Source organism: Chrysochloris asiatica, unplaced genomic scaffold, assembly GCF_000296735.1.
Source record: "Chrysochloris asiatica unplaced genomic scaffold, ChrAsi1.0 scaffold00050, whole genome shotgun sequence".
NCBI classification, from domain to species: domain Eukaryota; kingdom Metazoa; phylum Chordata; class Mammalia; order Afrosoricida; family Chrysochloridae; genus Chrysochloris; species Chrysochloris asiatica.
The window spans coordinates 844,121-856,698 of NW_006408568.1; positions in this window are offsets into that span (position 1 = coordinate 844,121).

Genomic DNA, 12,578 nt, shown 5'->3' on the forward strand with positions numbered 1-12,578 from the left:
AAAAAAATTGTTCTAGGACTAGGAATTTTAAATAAGAATATAGTTATTAAAACCAGGGGCACCATTTTGGCTATTCTGGGGGAAGGGAAAATGGGACCCTTGGATAGATTGTAAAACTCCATACTACCCAATAAAAAGGGAACTGGAGGAGGGGCTTTTTTGAGACAGGGGAATAAAGCTGTTTGCAGGCCAGCCATGCAGTGCATCAGCCCATGTCTACTGGGTTGGGAGCCCGATTTTGCAAAATCAAATAAAGAAAACCTAACTCTCACTATAATTAGTACAGATTGGATTACTTGAATATCAATGACGTTTCACACAATGGCAACAGATTATTACCTATGCGAAGGGCTGCAGAAAGTTCTTGGAAACATGGAATTAAAAGATAATGGAGAATACATAGACAGCAAGATGGTGGACAAGGCAGACATGCTGCAGAGACCCTCACAACAAATATACAAGAAACCTAAAGAAACAGACACATAGGAACCCTGAGCTTCAGAGGAAAGTTAAAGAAGTGAATTGAATACCTACTGGGAAGAGAAGCTGAGCAGGGGCAGAGAAAGACGGAGACTTTCTTGGTGAACCAACTGCCTGCCAGATGTAGCACGTCCATCTTGAACATTTGTGATCAGCTTTGGTGAAACAAACAGATGGCAGCCTGACTGCACAGATTCACACAGGCTATGGAAAAGGTGTGATTCTTGTTCCCCATACTCACCCAGATAACAGGTGAGGCTGGCTTCCATTCTGATCTACTCCATCGCAGATGAACTACTAAACGACTTCTGGATGGTTGCCTTGAACATAGACAACACCTAGGCTATAGGAACTCCATCTAGGGCTGGGAACTCAACTGCCACATACCTCTTCCACCCACCTTGTGAGTTTGATGGCTGGCAGGAGCTCCCAGAGTTTTCTCTGCTCTGAGCCCAATAGCTGCAGTGTTTTATTGTTTGTTTATTTTTTTCATGCATTGTTTCATTATTTTTATTCATTCTTTCTTGTCCTTCTTCCTCTCTTTCCCTTCCCTTGATTTCTATCCTTTCTATTTCTGCTTTTGTCTTTTCTTCTGATTCTTATTTCCACCCCCCTTTTTTCCTCTTCAGTTTTCTTGACTACTCTCTAGTATCTTTCACTTTTCACCTTCTCTCCCTCTGCTTTTTTAGTGTTTGTGGTGTTGTTTTTTTTCTCTTTTTTGGAGTGGAGCTCAGGATCCCACCTACAGCCCCATACTTTACAAAGGTATAAAAGAAGCCTATTTCCCTGGGAAAATTCTAACAAATCCAGTTTGTTATAGGCTGAAGGCAGGCTTACAAGCTTTCTGCAATCATAATTCCCAATATTAATTTCTACTACACATAAATATTGCATTTTACAATAGTAGACAATGGAAACCAATATCCACAAGACAATCAGGCACATAAACATTTTTGCCCCTGTCTTTACCCATTCTGCCTATATCTCACTCCATGGGTCTACTCACAGAACACTGTTGTTTCAAGGTTGTGTATAAGTCACTATTTTATTTTTCTATTGTACAGCTGTGTTTTCCTTTTCCTCTTTTCTCTTTTTAGTTATTTTTTTCTTATTGCTACCCACTTTAGTTTGTTTTTTCTCCTTTATTATATTCTGTTTTCTCTGTTATATGCTTGTTTGTTGTGTTTTATTTTCCTAAGTATGTTTTCTTTTCTTTCCCCATCCAACAAGAGACAATAACCATGCCCATACAGCTAAACCAAAACTGTGCCCTCTGCAGCTCTACCCACTGGACAAGAGCCAACACCAGCTCCTCCTATACCACCTGATCAGTGATAGACATCAGTCAACACCTACCAAACCCATCTTAAACTGAGCTTCATGAATGAGGAATAGAAAACAGTGCACAGGTTTCCATTCTCTAATCATACCCAACAGGAGACAGTTGGTGGGAATCTAACAACAGACTAACATACAATGACACTACAATATCTCACAGACAATATATGATTTTAACTCACACAAAGAAACAAGAGAGAGTGGCTCAAATAAATGACCAAGAATACCAAACCAGAAATCATTCTGAGGATGAAAAGGTAATGGAACTCCCTGAGAAATAATTCAAAAGAATGATGTTTATATGCCTTCAATGGATTGACAGAAAGATTGAGGAAAGCAAGGAAAATACAGAAAAAACTTTATAAGGATTTAGGAAAACACTACAAGAACAGTCAAATGCAAATTTTAAAACAATACAAAACCTGCAAATAGAAATATAGAAAATTAATACTGAGATCTCAGAAATGGACTTAAAGGGAAAAGAAATAGATCTGAATCAATGGAAGCCCAAATTAGTGGCCATGAAGATGAATCTCTCAATACTAGTAAACTAGGAGAACAATCAGGAAAAGGAATGAAAAAATCATAAGAAAGCTTGAGATTTACATGAGATATCATGTAAATAAATAACTTCTGAGAGATCAGAATTCCAGGAATAGGAAGAAACAATGAAAAACAGAGAAAATGATTTAAGTGTTGCTGGAAAAAAACTTCTGTAACATGAAAGACGAGTAGGTAACCATTCAAGAAGCTGAATGATAGACCCCAGAAGAAAGCAGGATAGATCTGAAAAGAAAATCACCAAGACATATCATAATTAAACATTCTAAAACCAACAAGACAAGGAAAGAATCTAACAGCAGCTTAGAAAATACAAAATGTTAGCTAAAAAGGAGAACCAATAAGACTAAACTCTGATTTCTCAGCAGAGACCATGCAAGCAAGAATGCAATAGGATGACATATATAAAACTGTAAAAAATAAAAATAAATTGCCAACCAAGAATCACATACCCAACAAAACAGTCCCTCAGATATTGTTGTTGTTCTTGGGTGCCATTGAGTTGGTTCCAACTCATAGTGACTCTATGCACAACAGAATGAAACACTGCTTGATCCTGTGCAGTGGTGTGGTTACGTGTAAGCCCGCTGCTCCTGTCACTGCTAATTCATCTTGTTGGGGGTCCCTCTACTTTACGAAGCATGATTGCCTTCTCCTGGGACTGGTCTCTCCAGAAAATATGTCTGAAGTTATGAAAGATAAAGTTTTGCCATCCTGGCTTCTAAGGAAAATTCTAGTTGCACTTCTTCCAGCACAGATTTTATTTTGCTTTTCTTCAGTCCATGGTACTTTAACTCTTTTTCTCCAAAAGCCATAACTCAAATGCAGCAATTCTTCTATGGTCTTCCTTATTCACTTTCCAACAAAATGAGGCTATTGAAAATATTATGGCTTGGTTTGGTGGTAGTGGTGGTGGTTATGTGCCGTGAAGTTGGTTCTGACTCATAGCGACCCTGTACAGGGTTTCCGAGGCTGTAAACCTTTACAGGAGCAGAAAGCCTCATCTTTCTCCTGCAGAATAGCTGGTAGTTTCAAACTGCTGACCTTGCAGTTCACAGCCCTATTCGTAACCACTACGCTACCAGAGCTCATTATGACTTGATTTGTTGTTGTTATTGTTAGGTGCCATCGAGTCGGTACCGACCCATAGCGACTTTATGCATAGCAGAATGAAATGCTGCCCAATCCTGGGCCAGGCTCACTACTGTTGCCATGCTTGAGTCCATCGATGCTGCCACTTGGCTAATACATCTCGTTGGGGGCCTTCCTCTTTTTCTCTGACCCTCCACCTTACCAACCATGATATCCTTCTCCAGTGACTGGTCCCTTCTGACAATATGTCCGAAGTATGAGGGACGAAGCTTAGCCATCTTGGCCTCCAAGGAGCACTCTGGCTGTACTTCTTCCAAAACGGATCTGTTGGTTCTTTTGGCAGCCCATGGCACTTTCAATATTCTCCAACACCACAACTGAAAAGCATCAATTCTTCTATGGTCTTCCTTATTCACTGTCCGGCTTTCATATGCATGTGAGGTTATTGAAAATACCATGGCTTGTGTCAGGCGTACCTTAGTCCTCAAGCTGACATCTTTGCTCTTCAACACTTTAAAAAGGTCTTGTGTAGCAGATTTGCCTAATACAATACATCCTTTGATCTCTTGACTCCTGCTTCTGTGAGTGTTGATAGTTGATCCAAGAAGAATGAAGTCCTTGACAACTTCAATCTTTTCTCCATTGATAAAAATGTTGTTTACTTGGTCCAGTGTTGAGAATTTTTGTTTTCTTTACATTGAGATGTAATCTCTTTGATCTTCATCAGTAAATGTTTTAAGTCCTCTTTACTTTCAGCAAGCAAGGTTGTATCATCTGCATATCACAGGTTGTTAATGAGTTTTCCTCCAATCCTGATGCCACATTTTTCTTCATAGAACCCAGCTTCTCAGATGATTTGCTCAGCATACAGGTTGAATAAGTATAGTGAAAGAATACAACCTTGTCACAAACCTTTCTTAATTTTAAGACATTCAGTGTTCCCAGGTTCTGTTCGAACAACTGCCTCTTGGTCCAGGTACCATGAGCACAATTCAATGTTCGGAATACGCATACTTCACAGTGTTGTCCATAGCTTGTCATGATCCACACAATCGAAAGCCTTTGCATAGTCTATAAAGTACAGGTAAACATCTTTCTGATATTCTCTGCTTTCAGCCAAGATTCATGGGACATCAGCAATGATATCCCTCGTTCTGTGGCCTCTTCTGAATCCGGCTTGAACCTCTGGAAGTTCTCTGTCAATGTATGATTGTAGCCACATCTGTATTACCTTTAACAAAACTTTACACACATGGGATATCAAAGAGATTGTCTGATGATTTCTGCATTCCATTAAAGCAAACCTACAAGAGTGAAAATAGGGAATCAGAGACATAAATTTATTGTCAACTCAACTTCAATGCAAAAACAGGAAATAGTGTAGATAGCGAATTGCCAAATGGTGAATAAGTCAAGTAGATTTTGAGGTAAAACAGTATTAAATGGGGAAAAAAAAATAAATTACAGGGCACTTCAAAGATAATTAATATACCTTCACAACAAAATAAAAATGGGAAAATCATAAATATTTAGTAACAGTGAAACAACAGCAATGAATAAAATTAAAAGAAAAGCCATAAACAAAATGAGCTCAACACGGAAATTTATGTGAAACAAAGAAATAAGCAATACCATAGAAAAAAAAAAAAAAAAAAAAACAGCAAAATGACAGCAATCAACTCTTACCTATTGATAATTACAGTGAATGTAAATGGACTAAATGTACTGGGCAAGAGACAGAGAGTAGCTAAATGGATAACAAAAACAAACAAAACAAAAACCAGGCTCCTTCTATATGCAATCTGCAAGCGATAGATACACCTTACACACAAAGACAAAAATACAGTAAAAATCAAAAGATAGAAAAATATACATCAAGCTAACAGCAATAAAAAATGAGCAGGAGTGGCAATATTAATCTCTGACAAAATAGACCTCAAAGCAAAAACTAGCATAAGGGACAACAAAGTATATTATATCATGATTAAATGGTCAATTGAACAAGAGGATATAACCATTACAAATACCTAGGCTCTCTAAGAAAGAGGCTCAAAATTCAAAACTCAAACTCTAATAAAACTGAATAATGGACTAGACAACTGTACAATAATAGTGATAATGGTTGATGGTTATGTGATGTAGAATTGGTTCTGACTCATAGTGACCCTGTATAGGGTTTCCGAGGCTGTAAATCTTCACAGGAGCTGAAAACCTCATCTTTCTCGCACAGAACAGCTGGTAGTTTTGAACTTCTGACCTTGAGTTTAGCAGCCTGACTTGTAACTACTATGCTACCAGAGCTAGGAGATTTTCATACACCACAGTCAATGAAAGACAGGACAAATAGGTAGAAGCTCAACAAAGATGCAGAACTAAACAATATAATGAACCAACTGCACCTCATATACAGAGCACTTAACCCAATAACAGCACAATATACATTCCTTTCCAATGTACATGCAACATTTTCCAGAATAGACCATATGTTAGGTCACAAAGCAAACCTCAATGAATTAAAAAATATCAAAATACTATAAAGCATCTTAGATTGTTGCTGTTGTTGTTAAGTGTTGTTGAGTTGATTCCTAAAACTCTGTATAGGGTTTCCAAGGAGCAGATGGTGAGTTTGAACTGCCAAACTTGTGGTTCAACCTGACCTTGTAGGGTCCTGTGCACTATCCTAAAGCTCCACAGTAGGACTCCCTTCTCAGATTACAACACTCTAAAATTAGAAATCAACAATAGGAAGATCAAGGAAAAACATCAGATACATGAAAATTGAATAGCACCCTGCTTAAAATCTATGGGGTAAATAGAACAAATAAAAAATGAAATAAAAAAAATTCCTTGAATCAAATGAGAACTAAAACACAGCATAACAAAATCTTTGGGGCACAGCAAAAGCAGTGCTCAGAGGGCAATTTATAGCAATAAATGCACACATCCAAAAAGAAAAAAGGACCAAAATCACCACTTTCACAAACGTCTCCAACAATTAGAAAAAGAGCAGCAAAGTAAACCTACTGCCACCAGAAGAAAATAAATAATAAAGGTTAGAGCAGAAGTTAAGTTAAGTAAAAAATAAACAACAGAAAGAATAAAAAAGACAACAAGTTGGTTCTTTGGACTTCTGGTAAGATGGCAGGCTAGGCAGATGCATTTCATAGACCCTCTACAACAAAGATAAGAGAGACTAAATGAAACAGATACAGATGAAAATCCTGGAACCCTAAAATTCAGAGGAAAGATTAGAGAATTGGAATGAGTGCATGCTGGAAAGAGAAGCTGAGCAGGGATTGTGAAACAGGAAGACTGACTTGTGAATTGCTGGCTAGATACAGCGCAGCCATCTTGGAAGCAGCTTTGGCAATAGAAGGTAACCTGGCACAGCAGATTCACACAGGAGACCAGAAAGGTACAATGCCTTCTTTTTCCCCACTCTCCTCAGATGACCAGAGATGTGGTCACCTCCCATCATCATCCACTCCCAGTTCAGATCCTACTCTTCAGGAATTTGGAGTAATTTGGACACAGCCATGCTAGTGTGAAGCGGGGGCCAGTTGTGCTGCCTCAGTGCTGTGCTTTGGTACCTAGATTCAGGCAGGCTCAGCTCCAGACTACTTACAGAACCCACAGAGTCACCAGACCAGCATTTAGTCACCCTGCCCCCATCTGCCCTGTGGTCCTGACAGATGCTGAAACCAGCCCCATCAAGGGTCTCCATGAGCTACTTCCAGATTGAGTGCCCTGAACATAAATAAGGAGGTCAATAGGAACTCCATCTAGGGCCAGGAACTTTGTTCTCATACTGTTCCCACATCCCATCTCTTGAGTTCCTTGGCTTGCAGGAGCCCCCCAGAGTTTTCTCCTGTCCTGGTGCAACAGCTACACTGTTTTTGTTTTTTCCTTTGCTTGTTTCATTGTTTTTGTTTGTTTTATTCTTTTTCCTCCTCTTTCTTCTGTTTCTATTCCCTTGAATTTTATCCTTTCTATCTCTGCTGTTGTCTTTTTTTACTTCTGTTTCTCATTTCCACTCTTATTTTTTTTCCCTTTAGATCTTTCTTTACTACTCTCTACTCTTTTTTCATCTTCCCTCTCCCTGGTTTTCTCTTTTTCTTCCTTTTATTTCCTATCTTATTTTTCTCTTCTATAACTCCACTTTCTTGCCCTTCTTATCTTTTTTAGTTATTCTTAAGTGTTTTTTTTTTAACTATTCCTTTTATTTTCGCTCTTATAGCTAACTCCATTTCCCTGCCTATCTTAGTCTTTACAGTTATTATATTCTTTTTTTCTGATTGATCCTATGTTTATTTCCTTTCTTCTCTTTATTATTTTCTCTTTTCATCATTGGTTCCCTGTTTGTTTATTCTCTTTTACTTTCTTGTATGTATGTGTGATGGAAGGGGATTTTCTCTTTCCCATCCAAACAGTAGACAGCAGCCTTGCCCATCCCACCCAATAATAACTGTACCCTCTGCAGCTCCACCCACTGGGCAAGAGCCAGTACCAGCTCCTATACCACCTAATCAATGACAGACATCAGCCAACACCATCCAAACCCATCCTAAATTGAAGTGCGCAAACAGTGAACAACAGTGGACATGCTTCCCTTCTCTAATTAAATAAGAGATAGTTTCTGAGAGCCTGAGAACACATCAACATACAATCATCAATTAAATACAAATACAACAATCCCACAATGCTCCAGAAACAACAGACAATTTTAGCTCACATGAAGAATGGCTCAAACAAATGACTGAAACAAATAACGAAGATTCAGGGCCAGAAAACGTTTCTGAGAAAGAAAAGGTAATGGAACTAACTGAAAAAGAATTCAAAAGAATGATAATTGGGTACCTTCAAAGGATCTATAGAATGATTGAGGAAATTAATTAGACACAGTAAAAACTTTAGAAGAATTCAGGAAAATACTACAAGAACAAGCAGATAAAATAAATACAAATTTTGAAACAATACAAAATCTTCTGTTAGAAATCCAGAAGATAAATAATACAAAGATCTCAGAAATGGCCAATACATTGAAAGGGTAAAGAGGTAGAGGCAATGCAATGGAAGCTTGAATTCGTGAGCTTGAAAATAACTCTCTCAATACTAGTATACTAGAAGAACAATCATAAAAAAGCATGAAAAAATCAGAAGAAAGTCTAAGAATATGTGGGTCACCATGAAAAGGAACAACTTATGGGTAACTGGAATTCTAGAACAGAATGAGACAATAAGAAGAACACAGAAAATTGTCAAAGAGTTGTTGAAAGAAAACTTCCCTAATATCATGAAAGACAAGAAGATAACCATTCAAGAAGCTGAATAAATCCCAAACAGGAGAGATGCCAAATGAAAATCACTAAGATATACCATAACCAAACTCTGCATAACCAAAGACTAGTAAAGAATCCTGAGAGCAACTCAGGAAAAATGAAACGTTATCTACAAAGGAGAATCAATACGACTAAGCTCTGCTTTCTTTCAACAGAAACCATGAAGGCAAGAAGATGACATATGAAAAACTCTGAAAGAAAAAAATTGCCAACCAAGAACTATATATCCAGCAAAGCTGTCCCTAAAATATGATGGTGAAATTAGGATGTTTCCTAATAAACAGAAATTAAAGGAACTTTATACAAAATTCTAAAGGATGTTTTTTGGACTGAGAACCAAGACAACAACCTGAGATTAACATACATGACATCACCCAAAACTCAATCCAGATTCAGAAGTATTTAAAGTGAAACAAACCTACAAGACTGAAAATAGGGAAACAGAGATATCAACTTATATGAAGTTAACTACAAACCAAAAAGAGGGAATAGTGTAGAGACAGAACTCCCAGTTGGCGAGGAACTCAAGTAGATTCCAAGATGAAACAAACTGTTTTAAATGTGGAAAAAATATTAATAAATAACATGGTAACCTCAAATAAATGAATACACCTACAGATAAAAATTTTAAAAAGAGGAAAATCAGAAAGATTTAGTAAGCATTTACACAACAGAATTTAAAATGCAAAGAAAACCCACAAACAAAATGAACTCAGTGCGAAAAAATTATGTTACAAAAGAACCAGCAGCACCATAAAAATGAAACAAAATAATAACATAAAAAAAAAAATTCATGCCTATCTATAATTACACTGAATACAAACAGATTAAATATACCAGTCCAGAGACAGAAGAGAATGGATAAGAACACAGGATCCTTCAATATGCTGTATTTTAAGAAATGATATCAAAAAGATGGAGACAGCCTATATGCCCATTGACAGAAGAAAGGGTAAACAAACTTTGATACATACACAAATTGGAATACTACTCAATGTTGAAGAAAAATTATGAATCTGTGAAACACCTCAAAACATGTATGAACCCACAGGACAGTATGCTGAGTGAAACTGTTGTTGTTAAGTGCCTTTGAGTCAGTTATGCCTCATAGTAACCAGGATTTCCTGGTGAATTTGAACTGCCATCCTTGCTGTTCAAACCGAACTTGTGGTCTGATGCATTATCCCACAGCACCACAGTGACTCACCTAAGGACAAATATTGTATGAGACCAATGTTGTAAAAAGTTAAGAAAAGGTCTTCTTGATAAAAGAAACAATCTACAGTGGTTAAAGAGTGGGGAGAGGTGTTCACACACTACTAGGGTAGACACATATTAACATGGGTCGCAGGGTAGGCAATATGCAAGAGGGAGTTTCCATTGATTCTGTAGTGACAGAGGAAAGATGAAGGTAGCAGGAGACACAGGGAGGATGCAATGTTAAAATAAATAGAAGTAAATACTGTTAACTCTTGGTACATGGAAGGGATTGCCGTCATTGTAATGAAGCAAAATGTATGATTTGCTGAATGTAAAACTGATGATCTGCTCTGTAAACCTTCATTCAATTCACAGAAAAAAGTTAAAAAAGAATATTAAATTCTAATGACCTAAGGCAAAATAAATAAGCTGGTTCTTTGAAAGGATCAATAAAATCAACAAATCATTGGTAAATCTAACAGAAGACAAGATACAAATAACAAGAATAAGAAATTATATTGTTTATGTCACTACAGAATCAATGGAAATAAAATAACAAAGTACTCCAACAAACTTGAAAATCTAGAAGAAATGGACAATTTTCTAGAAACACACGACCTACCTAAAGTAATAAACAATGAAGTAGAAAATTTGAAAAAACCTATAACTAAAGGAGAAATTGATCAAATCAGTAAAAGACTCTCAACTAAAAAAAGCATAGGCCCAAATGATTTTATTTACGGGTGAATTTTACCAAATATTCAGCGAAGAACTGACACCAATTTTACTCAAGCTATTTCAGAATATAGAAAAGGAAGGAAAAAGCCTGAATTCATTTTATGAAGCAAGCATAACCCTCATATCAAAACCAGGCAAAGACATCACTAAATAAATATTTAAAAAATTAAAGACATATATCCCTCATGACAGGAGCTCTAGTAGCGTAGTGGTTACGAATCAGGCTGCGAACATTAAGGTCAGCGGTTCGAAACTACCAGCTGCTCCGCGGGAGAAAGATGAGGCTTTCTACTCCCGTAAAGATTTACACCCTCGGAAACCCTATACAGGGTCGCTTTGGGTCAGAACCGACTCGATGGCACATAACAACAACAACAACATCCCTCATGAACATGTTGTTGTTAAGTGCTGTCAAATCAGTTCTGACCCCTAGCTACCCTGTATAGGGTTTCCAAGGAGCAGTTGATGAGCTTGAACCACCAACCTTGAATTCAAATGGCTTTGCAGTTTAGCGCATTAAACCATAGCACCACACCAGGACTCCCCTCATGAACATAGATGTAAAAACCGTGGGTGATCCTACTTTTATTTAAAATACCAGTGGCATAGCTTCCAGAATCACAGCAACATACAAGTCACCACAGAACAACAAAATGACAGATGAGTGGTTTTGTATATATGCCCTCAATTATGTTGAGGAGGTTCCCTTCTAGACCTATTTTGTTGAGTGTTTTTATCAAGAATGAATGTTGGATTTTTTCAAATGTTTTCTGCATCAAGTATGATCATGTGTTGTTATTATTTTTTCCTGTTTTATTTATGTGGTGGATTACATTGATTATTTTTCTAATATAGAACCATCCCTGCATACCTAGTATGAATCTTACTTGGTCATGATGTACTATTATTATTTTTTGTATGTTGTTGGATTCTATCAGCTAGGATATTGTTGAGAATTTTTGCCTCATGAACATAGATGTGAGGATGGCATAGGGCAAGGAAGTGTTTTGTTCTGTTGTCCAAATGGTCTGTATGAGTCAGAACCAATTTGATGGCATCTAACAACAACAGCCTCGGAAACCCTGTACAGGGTCACTATGAGTCAGAACCGACTCCACAACACATCACCACCACCACCAACAACAACAACATAGACACCCAACAGACAACATGGCTCTGAAGGGAGAGAAATTGAAAGAATTCCTCTTGTGAAAAGGAAAACAGAAAAGGATGCCCTTTATTACCATTCCTATTATTCAGTGTCGTACTGGAAATCTTAGCCAGCGATTTACGGCAAGAAAGGGAAATTAAAGGCATTCTAATTGCCAACGAATAAGTAAAACTTTCTCTATTTGCACATGATGTGATCCTATACATAGAGAATCCCAAAGACTCATCAAGAAAATTATTGGAATTCATTGAAAGATTTGGCAAAATGGCAGGCTACAAGACCAATATCCAGAAATCAGTTGGAGTCCTTGACACTAGTAAGAACAGCTCTAAAAGAAAATCAGGAAAATAATACCATTTACAATTGTTGTTAAGTGCTCTTGAGTTGGTTATGACCCACAGTGACCCTATATAGGATTTTCGAGGAGCAGCTGGTGAGCTTGAATCACTGACTTTGTGGTTCAAATCGACTTTGCAGTCCAGCACATTAACCCACAGCACTACACCAGGACTCCCCATTTATAATAACCACCCCCAAAAATGAAATCTCCTCCCAGTAAGTATCAGTCCACTTCTCCAACCTTTCCTCTGAAGCTCAGGGTTCCAAGACCATCATCTTTTTGGGTCTCACCTGGTCTCCAGTGTTGCAGAGGGTCTGTG